The 11,874-nt window shown below is 49.4% G+C and overlaps 1 pseudogene; it reads right to left on the bottom strand.

Moving 5' to 3' along the window:
* Positions 1 to 2,524: 2,524 nt before the first annotated feature.
* LOC134759477 (filamin-B-like) lies at positions 2,525 to 3,348 on the bottom strand (annotated as a pseudogene).
* Positions 3,349 to 11,874: the final 8,526 nt, after the last annotated feature.

Raw genomic sequence — 11,874 nt, 5'->3', positions numbered from 1 at the left:
TGAATTGTGTAATTTATCTTTGTTAGTCTGTTAATATGGTAGATTATGTTGACTGATTTTCTTTTCTTTCTTTCTTTTTTTTTTTTTTTTTTTGAGACAGAGTTTTGCTCTTGTTGCCCAGGCTAGAGTACAATGGCGTGATCTCGGCTCACTGCAACCTCTGCCTCCCGGGTTCAGGTGATTCTCCTGCCTCAGCCTCCCTAGTAGCTGGGATTATAGGTGCCTGCCACCACACCTGGCTAATTTTGTATTTTTAGTGGAGAAGGGGTTTCTCCATGTTGGTCAGTCTGGTCTTGAACTCCCGACCTCAGGTGATCCACCCACTTCGGCCTCCCAAAGTGCTGGGATTACAGGCGTGAGCCACCGTGCCCAGCCTATGCTGACTGATTTTCTAATAGTGAACCAGGCCTTGCATCCCTGGAATAAACCCACTTGGTTATAATGTGTACTTCTTCATTATATATAGCTCAATTTTATTTGCTAATATAGTAATTTGCTGCATAATGAAGTTTCAGTCAAAAATATTCCACACATACGATGATGGTCCCATAAGATTATAAATGGAGCCAAAAAATTCCTGTTGCCGACTGACGTCGTAGTAACGCATCGCATTACTCATATGTTTGTACTGATGCTGGTATAAACAAACCCACTGCTAGCCATAGAAACGTATACAGCACGTACAACTATGTTCAATAAACAATACTTGATGATAAATGACAATGCTACTGGTTTATGTACTTAATATCCTATACTTTTTATTATTATATTTTAGAGTGTGCATCTTCTATTTTTAAAAAAGTTAACTGTAAAGCAGCCTCAAGCAAGTCCTTCAGGAAGTATTCCAGAAGAAGGCATTGTTATTACAGGAGACAGCAGTTCCACACATTACTGCCCCTGAAGACCTACCAGTGGGACAGGATGTGGAGGTGGAAGACAGTGATAATGATGATCCTGACCCTGTGTAAGCCTAGGCTAATGTGTGTGTTTAATAAAAAAAAAAAAAAGGTACAAAAATGAAATTAAAAGTTTTAAACGTAGAAAAAAACTTATAGAGGCCTGGTGCGGTGGCTCGTGCCTGTAATCCCAGCACTTTGGGAGGCTGAGGTGGGCAGATCACCTAAGGTCAGGAGCCTGAGACCAGCCAGGCCAACAGGGTGAAACCCCGTCTCTACCAAAAACACAAAAAATAGCCAGGTGTGGTGGCGGGCACCCGCAAGCCCAGCTACTAGGGAGGCTGAGGCAGGAGAATCACCCCAACCCAAGAGGCAGAGGCCGCGGTGAGCCGAGATCATGCCATTGCACTCCAGCCTGGGCGACAAGAGCAAAACTGCATCTCAAAACAAAACAACCAGTTTTTGTCCAGTTCAAGGATTATTTTCTCTGTCCTTCCACCCTGCTATTGCGCTCATCCAATGAGTTTTTATTTCAGTTACTGCAATTTCCAGTTCTAAAATGTCCATTTGGTTCTTTGTATCTCCTAAATTTTTATTATTATTTTGCTGGGACATTCTATTTCTTTGTTGAGATTTTTGATTTTTTTCATTCGTTTCATGATTGTTCTTAATTGCTTACTGAAGCCTTTTTTTTTTTTTTTTTTTTTTTTTTTTTTTTAAGATGGAGTCTCATTCTTCCTGCCCAGGCTGGAGTGCAATGGCCTGACCTTGGCCCACTGCAATCTCCGCCTCCTGGGTTCAAGCAATTCTTCTGCCTCAGCCTCCCACGCAGCCAGGATTACAGGCACCCAGCTACGCCCGGCTAATTTTTTGCATTTTTCACTAGAGACGGGGTTTCATCATGTCGGCCAGGCTGGCCTCAAACTCCTGACCTCAGACGATCCACCCGCCTCAACCTCCCAAAGTGCTGGGATCACAAGCATGAGCCACTGTGCCCGGCTACTGAAGTCTTTTTTTAATGGCCACTTTAAAATTTTTGTCATACGATTCTAACATCTCTATCATCTCTGCTTTGGCATCAACTGTGTTTTTCATTCAGTTTGAGATCTTTCTGGTTCTTGGTATGACAAGTGATTTTTTTTTTTTGAAACTGGATATTTGGGGTATCATGTAATGAAACTCTGAGTCTTCTGTAAATGTTCTGTTGTAGCTGGCGTTTTATGATACCATTCTGGCAGGGGAGGAGAGGGTACACATCTCGTTACTAACAGTGGGGGAAGAAGTCTAGGTTCTCCAGTCAACCTCCACTGATGCTCATTACTGGCATGTGGGGGTGGGAGTTCCACTGGAGGGAGTAGGAGTGCCTCATTACTGCTCCTCCACGGCCTCTACTGACACCTTCCTGGGGAATGGCTTCCTTATTGCTAGACTGTGGTCAAAGTCTAGGCTCCCCTTTCACCTTTGCGGGTGTAAGTGCGGGACTGCACAGTTTTTTCTGTGGTGTGGAGCTGGAGTACAGCAGTGATTGTTTAAAAGTTTTCTACCTCACTGGGCTGCTCCTTCCTGGTCTTCTGGCTGGACAGGGCAGCTTTTGTTGGCACTTTCTATGTTTGTGCCCACTGGCATTTTCAGGATGTCGGCTTCTTTGGCTCCAATTCTCTGCCATAGGCCCTGGCTTTCTTCGGGTTGAGTTTGGGTTTGAGAGGTGCCCCTGGCTTGAGCTTGGCTTTGGGGAACTGGGATAGGTAAGTCATAACTGAGTGTTCGTCCACATCCGGGTGAATGGTTTCTTCAGGAGTGGTGACCTGTGGGACACCCAGCCATTGCCTGCCTGCTGCATGGCTTCTCCTGCATTATCCACAGGCTTCTGTGGGTGCCGGGATTCCCAGTCTGGGCACAGACCTGGAGCACAGTTGTCTACCAGGGCTCTCAGGGCTTTGCTGTCTTGCCAGTTCTGGCTAAAGCTGGTGATGGGCAAGTAGGGGATCTTGTTCTGAATCCACCCCAGCAGCCTCTGCTTCGGCATCTGCTTCTTGGCATCATCATCCCTTTCATCCTCACACACGGGCGTGGAGATAGAGTAGCGGAGGATCAGCGTCCACACCAGACCCAAGATGAGCTTCAGGTTCCCATCCACAATGGCTTTGCTATGGATGGACACGAGCTTGATGCTGTCACGGTCCAGGAACTCGAGTGCCACGGACACGTTCTTGAGCTGCATCTGGCGAAAGGTGGGCCGCTGATGGTACTTGAGGTACATGTGCTTCTGGCTGAGCACCTCGAGCAGCGCGATGGGCCGCAGCCCGTCGCTCAGATCAACGCCAATGCCGTTTGTTCACGCACTTGAGGTGCTCGTTACACCAGCATGTGAACGTGTTCTGCTGGATCTTCTTCCATGGCGCGTCCTCCGCCAGATCCTTCTCGGTCACCGGCATCCTGGTGGCGGGGAGAGCGCAATGCGCAACGAACTGCCGGGAAATGGTGTTTGGAGTCCCAAGGGCCGAGAAGCGAGAACCGAAGCGGAGCGGGAGCGGGGTTCGAACTTGCTGCTACCGGAGCCACGGCCGGGCGTGCTGCTCTGCGGCCGCCCGCCCCTGCCCGCGGGAGGCGCCTGGCCCTGCGCCTGCGCGCTGAGCCGCCTCTTAATATTCTTACTGATGTTTGAACAAAGGGCTGAGCATTTTCATTCAGCAATGGGCCTCACAAATTATATAGCTGGTTCTGCACCAGGGAGGGTAAGGAGAAACAGCAAGGGAGGAAAACTAGCAGGGCATGAGATGGGCTTTGCTCCATTGAAATTGCAGGATGGGAGAATTATATCAGACAACCTAGGGATTTTTTGTTTGTTTGTTTTGTTTGTTTTTTGTTTTTTGAGACAGAGTCTTGCTCTGTTGCCCAGGCTGGAGGCTGGAGTGCAGTGGCACGATCACAGCTCAATGCAACCTCCGCCTCCCAAGTTCAAGCAATTTTCCTGCCTCAGCCTCCCAAGTAGCTGGGATTACAGGCATGAGCCACCACAGCCCGGCTAATTTTTTGTGTGTTTTTAGTAGAGGCGGGGTTTCACCATGTTGACCAGACTGGTCTCGAACTCCTGACCTCAAGTGATCCTCCCGCCTCGGCCTCCCAAAGTGCTGGGATTACAGGCATGAGCCACCACTCCCAGTCAACCTAGGGATTTTTTAAACACAAGAAACATGAAATCAGTAGAACAGGGTACCCAAGGAGGAAGAACTGTGGGTCTCCATTAGGGGAGAAGTGGGACAGATGTCTGTAAATTCCATTTATCCATCTATTCAACACATAGGAGAGATGATCAGTTTTGTGGGCAAACGGAGTCTGGGTTTTGCCTGGAGGAAAAGGGAGAAGAAATGACTTCTCTAGGTCTTCTTCAGCTCAGGGCAGAAAGCATGATGGTGTCCTGAAAGAGCATAAACTGTGGGACATGGGGCCTGGGTTCCAGGCCCGAATCATTTATCTGGGCCTCAGTTTCCTCCTCTGTACACTGAGGGGTTTCAACCAGGCAATCCTGAAGGTCCTTGCCTGCCTTATATGCTCGCTTTTGGCTCTAAGATTCGGGAATACTACCCGGTCCCAGAACTGGTCACTAGAACTCAGGTAAAAAAGACAGTTTGGCTGGTGCCTAGGTTTGGGGAGGTTGGGGGGTAGCCAGAGTTCTGCCCCGAGACTCAGGAAGAGGCTGGCAGATTCCCAGACTTTGAGCCGCCAAGTCATCTTCCTCTTCCTCTCCAGCTCTTCCAGATCTCCTCCAGATGGGCTCATCCACTCCCCGCCCACCCCCCGCCCTCAGGATGACTCTTCTCAGGATGGGAACTCTTGGGGAAGGGATGCCACGTCAGGGCAGGAGAGTCTTAAGGTTGGATGGTGTCCACATGATGGCATGGAGGTGGGTGGGCCTGAAACCTGGTCTCTGTGGAGAAGCTGTTTTAGCACTGCCTGCCTGGCAGTGCAGTGAGCTGTGCATTGCCTCTCCCTGCAGGCTTCTCATGGGCTCTAACTGTCACCCTCCAAATTGGCCTCAGCACTGAGGAAGAGGAGAGTTAGTGGAAAGAGCTCAGACTTGGAGTTGGAAAACCTGTGTGTGAGCCTCAGTTTTCATTCCTGTAGGAAAGCGTTGATAATTCCTTCTCTACCACATTCTCAAACTAAGCAAACTATGTGCAAAAGCCCTCAACCAGCTGGCTGCAAAACCCACAGGGACACTGGTTTGTGTAGAAGGAGGGGAAGAGGTGTGGGACAGGAGGAAGGGCACTGAACCAGGAGTCAGGAGACATGAGGCTTGGCCGTACACAGTGGAGGAGCCCCTATTTCCTTGTCTGCTCAAAGACAAATAATACATATTGCCTTTTCTACTACTGGCTACATGAGAGGTTATGATACAGATGAATATAGCCCCTGAAGAGGCTGCAAAGGAGGAGACAGCTGTTTTGAAAAAAAATTAAAAGGATCCCAAATAAGTTCAGGGTAAAATAAATACAACTTTGCAGAAGAGTTTATAATGAGAAGCAACCGTACCCATCCCCAGACCTCATTGCTAGGGCCAACACTTGTCTCAAAGTTCCAAATACTAGTTTTTCTGACATTTACTTCAACAAACCCTCAGTAATAGTGTACACTGCTGTCTCTAGATTTAAAAGGTTCAGGATTTAGGCCATTTAGGTAGTCTCTCTCTAATTTTTTTTTTTTTTTTTGAGACAGGGTCTCACTCCGTACTCTGTCACCCACGATGGAGTGCAGTGGTGAGGTCATGGCTCACTGCAGCCTCAAACTCCCTGGCTCAAGTGATCCTCCCACCTCAGCCTCCCAAGTAGCCGGGACTACAGGCATGCACCACCATGCCCAGCTAATTTTTTAATTGTTTGTGGAGATGAGTTATTGCTATGTTGCCCAGCTGGTCTTGAACTCCTGGGCTTAAGTGATCCTCTCACCTTGGCCTCGTCTCCCTCTAATTATTGATCATTATATTATTATTTTATAAATTTAAGTAATATAGCCCAACCTCTAGTTCCTATTTATGGTATTAGAAAGTATCTCTTGACTGTACTGATTGAGGATAGCGGCACCCTGCCCTTCCCTGAGCTGCAATGAGGGAAGACATGTCAATCACCTAAGATGAACCATCTTGTTATGGGGGGTGTTCAGCTGGAACTCCTGAAGGTGCAGATGCTCTGACGGCCGTGCTGAGCATTCCAGATGGCATAGGAGTTCCTGGAGGCATCAAGACTTCCCCATTCCAATGAACAGCAAGGTCTGAGTCTGCTTGGATGAGGAAGGGCAGAGTTGACTGGCAAGGGGGTGGGAGCCCTGCAGGCTCTTGGGTGGTGTTGAGAGAACCCTTACTGCATGGGGAGAGAGTCTGAGGCATTAAGGTGACCATCCCCATTGTGGACCAGAAAAGGTCCCCAGCATCTGAGAGTAGGTAATGGCCCCGGCTGAGAGAGAATGTTTGGAAGGGGGGCTGCACGTCTGGGAGAGGTCAGAGCCAGCGGGATTTCCTTCAGCTCCAGCCACTCCGGTGGGTGGGACCGGATTGCTCATGCTGGACACAGGAATCTGCCTTTGTTTCCAGCTGGAGGGGAAATGCCATAAATCCTGCCCCGTTCCCACCCCTCCAGCATCCGTGCCCAGGCTCTGCCCTTCTCAGGACTAGAGGGCCTGGGACTGAGGGCCCTCAGGTGAGTGCTTATTTCCAGGACCCCCAAATCCACAGGCCTCTTCCCCTTATCCCCCAAAAGCAGGGCACTGGCATGGGTGTAGGAAATAGGGGTCGGGGTATCCAAGGTGGGTCTGGAGTAAACAGGAACAAATAAGGAGTGAGGTTTAGACCTGCTCACTGCTCTCCTCTCCCTTGGAGGGATCATGGCCTTTCACAGTTAAGGAGGACACCAAGCTCTGAAGGGAGGACTTAAAGGCAGGGCCTGGGCCCCCCTAGCACCCCAATTCCTGCTCAGATAGATGGACCATGAAACTCCGACCAGTCACACAGACAATTTTTGGAGCTGGATGGCTGGGGCAATGGATGCAGTGTTGTGGGGCAGAGGGGGCAGAGCAGGGCATGGGCCAGGAATCTAGGGAAAAGGGGGCCCTGTTTTTATTTTTTCCTGGTCAGTGAGTGTTTGTGCACCTGTGTGAACAAGTGTGTATATGTGTGCCTGCATGTGAAGCCTCGCTACATGCAACTGGGTGTTTTTGGGCCAATGGGCCTGTGTAGATGTCTGTGCCTGTAAGCCCTTTGCTGACGGCTTGTCTGCATGTGTCTGTCTAACCATCTGGAGTAGAAGTTGGCAGGAGCAGGGGTGTTGAGGAGGGCCTAAACCTTGTCCTCAAGCCCTCTCCTTCAGATCTGGGTATTTTCCTTAGGGATGAAAAGGTCTCCCTGTGGGAAAGGAGAGAGGAGAGCAGGTGTAAACTTCTGTGTGAGCTGTAGCCAATTAGGTCTCTCTCGTTGTGACCAGCTGAGATCTGATAGGTGGAAGGTCAAGATAGGCCAGGGTAAGGGTGTGGCTGGCCTGGTGGTTGATGTGGTGGAAGATGCATGTGTGGTCCCAACCACTTGGAAAGTGTGACTGCTGGAGAGAGGGCATTCTGTCCAGGTTCCCCAGTATGGAGAAAAGAGGACACAGACCAGTGAGTCCCCACCTGTCCTCTGTCCTCCCTATATATACGTACTCCCTTGCCTTTTCCTGGCGAGGGGTTTCCTGGGGCATGCCCTGGAATGCCCACTGCCGGTCCATGGATAAGAGCGGCCCCTGAGAGAAAGAGGGAGATGATAAAGACCCCCCTGAGCATCCAGGACCTTAGAGGAACCTGAACAAGGTTCTTCCCTATGCACATGTTTTGAGCCTGGGATGGGCCCCATGCTGAGCCAGGGGCTAGGGACACAGACATGGTCCCTGCCCACATGGGAATGAGTAGGGTTCCCCAGGAGTCCACACAAGCCTGGCTGACATCCCAGTGTGTGTCGGGACAGCCAACTCTGCAGTCCCAGGTATAGGAGCCCTCTTGCTCCCAGGTGGAGGGTGGACATGTGCACACTCCGGGAGCAGCTCCTCCAGCTTCCAGCACTGTGGTGATGAGGTGGGCTGGGAGTGGGCCTAGGGTGGGGGATGCAGAGATGTGTGTTTTCATTTCCTGGGCCACCAGAATTGTTTCCTAGAATCACAGGGGAGGCCATGGGGCCCCAAGGGCACATCCGCCAGCCTCCTCCACGGAGCTGCACCCTGGGCTGTTCTCTCACTCGCTGCTGCTCAGGTACCATCCCAGGCTGCTGTTGACCCACCATGCCCTGACCATGTGCCAGGCGGTGCCCAATGCCTCTCAGACCCCTCACTGCTCGGGCTACAGACAGCCCTGGGTGGCAGCAATTGTGGTCTCATCATTTGATGTTACACATGAGGTGACTCAGGTTGGGAGAGGCAGAGCCAGGACTGAAACCCAGGTCTGTCTGACTCCAAAGGCTTTGCCGTGCCCGCATTCTGCACAGCCAGGGGCCTCACTATGGATTTCTTGGCCTCTGCTGACAGGGACTGAGTTCGGAAGCCTCAGGAGCTGTGATGAGGGAGGGGGAGGCAGGGATATTAGAGGAGAGGTTGACTTTGGGAGGCACAGGCCAGAGCAACTCCAGGCCTCAAGGCTTCTCTCCCTCTGATCAGCCTGAAAGGGTTCTGGGAGGGGGAGGGAAGGCTATTGTCAGGATCTATTAGAGGATTAGAGAGAAATGCCTTGGCATGGGAGGGGGAGTTGCTAGAGTGAAGTCCGGGGACTCTAGCTGTCCTGGAGATGGCCAGGGATTGGAGGGGTGGGTCTTCTCCAAGGCGGAGAGGCTCCCTCTGCTGGAAAACATGCTCCAACCTGGAACCCAGGCATTAATGTGGGTTCCACCAGATACACCACAGCCAGGACAGAGGGGCCAAGGGAACCACAGAGGGCTAGTTCCCTGGCCTTGAAGGTACAGTAGTCGCCCCTGAGCAGGTTGGAGGTGGAGGGAGAGGCTCAAAGAATCAGAGGCTCAAAGTTTAATCCTCCCTGGCTGCAAGCAGATGCCATGTGCTACAGTGGAATGAGCGCAGGCTTTGGAATCTCACAGACTTGAGCTCCAAGCACTGCTTTGCCGCTTACCAACTGGTGACATTGGGCAAGTTGCCTAAACTTTATAGCCTCAATTTCCTCAACTGCAAAATAGGAAGGCTGTGCAGATTAAATAAGAAAACGGAGGCCGGGCGCGGTGGCTCACGCCTGTAATCCCAGCACTTTGGGAGGCTGAGGTGGGTGGATCACCTAAAATCAGGAGTTCAAGACCAGCCTGGCCAACATGGTGAAACCCTATCTCTACTACAAATACAAAAATTAGCCAGGTGTGATGGCGCATGCCTGTAATCCCAGCTACCTGGGAGGCGGAGGTTGCAGTGAGCTGAGATCAAGCCACTGCACTCCAGCCTGGGTGACAGAGATGAGACTCCATCAAAAAAAAAAAAAAAAAAAAGAAAAGAAAAGAAAAGAAAGAAAGAAAGAAAAAGAAAATGGGCCAGGCGTGGTGGCTCACAACTATAATCCCAGCACTTTGGGAGGCTGAGGTAGGAGGATCGCTTTAGCCCAGGAGTTTGAGACCAGCCTTGGCAACATAGTGAGACTTTATCTCCACAAAAAAATTAAAAAGTTTTCCAGGTGTGGTGGCACACACTTATAGTCCCAGCTACTTGGGAGGCTGAGGCAGGAGGATCCTTTGAGCTCAGGAGTTCAAGGCTGCAGTGAGCTATGATCACAACCTTGCACTCCAGCATCAGCAGCAGAACAAGACCTTGTCTCAAAATATATATAGATAGATATAGATATAGATAGATAGAGCCAGGTACGATGCCAAGTGCTGCATCATCTCATTCAATTCTTATAACAGCCCTATGGTGAACATGTTACTCTTACCTCTATTCTGCAAGTGACACCTGTGAGGCTCAGAAAGTGTAAGTAACTTGTCCAAGGTCACAGGCCAACTCCCAGGGAGGCATTTTGCCATGATGCTGATCCACGACTAGCGACGTAGCTTCTTTCTCTGTCTATGATGTCCAATGCCAAGGCTGGCTTCCAATGCCAAGGCTGGCTTCCTATGCCATGATTTCAGCAGTGGGTGGGGAGGAAAGAAATCTAGCTCCATCCTGGAGGCCCTGAAGCAGTTTAATCCAACTCACTTCCCCGGGGCTCTTCCTTAATACGTCACCTCTCGATAGTACTTTACAGTTTATGGAACTCTTTCACCCATACTAGCTAGTGGATCCTTCCAATAGCCCCATTTTCTCCACTTAACAGATGTGAAAGCCGAGGCAAGAGAAATTTAAGTGCCTTATTCGGGATCAAGTTACCCTTGAGTCCCTTCCAGTCCACCATAGTGGCCTTCAGAGCCCTTCTGGGAGAAATCATATATTATCTGACCCTATTAGTCATTTTCATCTCAGTGTGTGTGTGTGTGGGGGGTGTATTTTCCCTGTTCAAAGAGTGGATTTATTTCTTAATGTTTCAAAATTTGGTAGACATAATTAGAAAGTCAAAACGCCCTGTGCAGAATTCCACATAATTTATCTAGATACTCTACCCTCAAGGAGATGGTGTATAACTCCCCACTCTGTTAGTGTGGACCTTGTATAAGACTTCCTTCCAAAGATGACAGTGCAGAGAGGGAGAAGAAAGAGAAACTTTACAGTGGAGAAAACTGACAAACTACCTGAGCCAGGTGATTGAGGTCTATATCAAGTGATAAGTCATGTTCATACCATATGCCTCCCTTGACATGATGTGAGAAAAACTTTACCTCTGTGGAATCTTCCCTTCTGAAAACCCAAAGACCCAGTCTTACATTAATTATAAGAAAAACATCAGACAGGCCAGGCGTGGTGGCTTACACCTGTAATCCCAGCACTTTGAGAGGCCAAGGCAGGCGGATCACTTGAGCTCAGGAGATCAAGACTAGCCTGGGCAACATGGTAAAACCACGCCTCTATCAAAAATACACACACACACACACACACACACACCAACAACAAAAAATCAGACAAACCTCAATTGAGAGACATGCACAAAATACATGACCAATATGACTCAAAACTGTCAAGATCATGAGGAACAAGGGAAGTCTGAGAAACTGTCACAGTCAAGAGGATTCTGGGGGATGTGATGATGAAATGTAACAGGGGATCCTGGATAGAATCCTGGGATAGAAAAGGGACATTAGGGCTGGGCACGGTGGCTCACCCCTGTAATCCTAGCATTTTGGGAGGTCAAGGCAGGCAGATCGCTTGAGGTCAGGAGTTTGAGGCCAGCCTGATCAACACGGTGAACCCTGTCTACTGAAAACACACAAATTAGCTGGGCATGGTGGCGCACGCCTGTAATCCCAGCTACACGGGAGGCTGAGGCAGGAGAATCGCTTGAATCCAGAAGGTGGAGGTTGCAGTGAGCCGAGATCACACCACTGCACTCCAGCCTGGGCAACAGAGGGAGACTCTGTCTCAAAAAAAAAAAAAAAAAAAAAGAAAAAGAAAAAAAATTAAGGAAATCTGAATAAATCTGTTCAGTCCTTTTCTGGAGAACACTACTGTGTTCTTCCCAGGGATGCTCCAGTACTGCATTGGGGGTTAGCGTTAAAGCCTGGAGGCCACACTGGATGGCTAGATCTCAATCTTGAGCCCTGCCAGTCTAGCTGTGGGACCTAGGCAATTCCTTAACTTCTCTGTGCCTCATATCCTCAAAGATAAAATCCTCAGGATTACCGGAAGGGTTAAATGTGTTACTATAAATAGTAAGCACCTTCTAAGTAGTTGCTATCATTATTATAAACATACAAGCAAATATATTTTACACAACAAAAGTTTGAGAAAAATATCCAAAGCTTGTAAATAAGGCCCCCAAAAAAAGTTGGTGCCCTTTCAAAGATATTTTAGATCATTGGCTAATAACCCCACCTATGGGTCAT

This window comes from Pongo abelii, chromosome 10 (genome assembly GCF_028885655.2).
Source record: "Pongo abelii isolate AG06213 chromosome 10, NHGRI_mPonAbe1-v2.0_pri, whole genome shotgun sequence".
Classification (NCBI taxonomy): domain Eukaryota; kingdom Metazoa; phylum Chordata; class Mammalia; order Primates; family Hominidae; genus Pongo; species Pongo abelii.
This window is presented reverse-complemented; position numbering and strand designations above follow the sequence as displayed.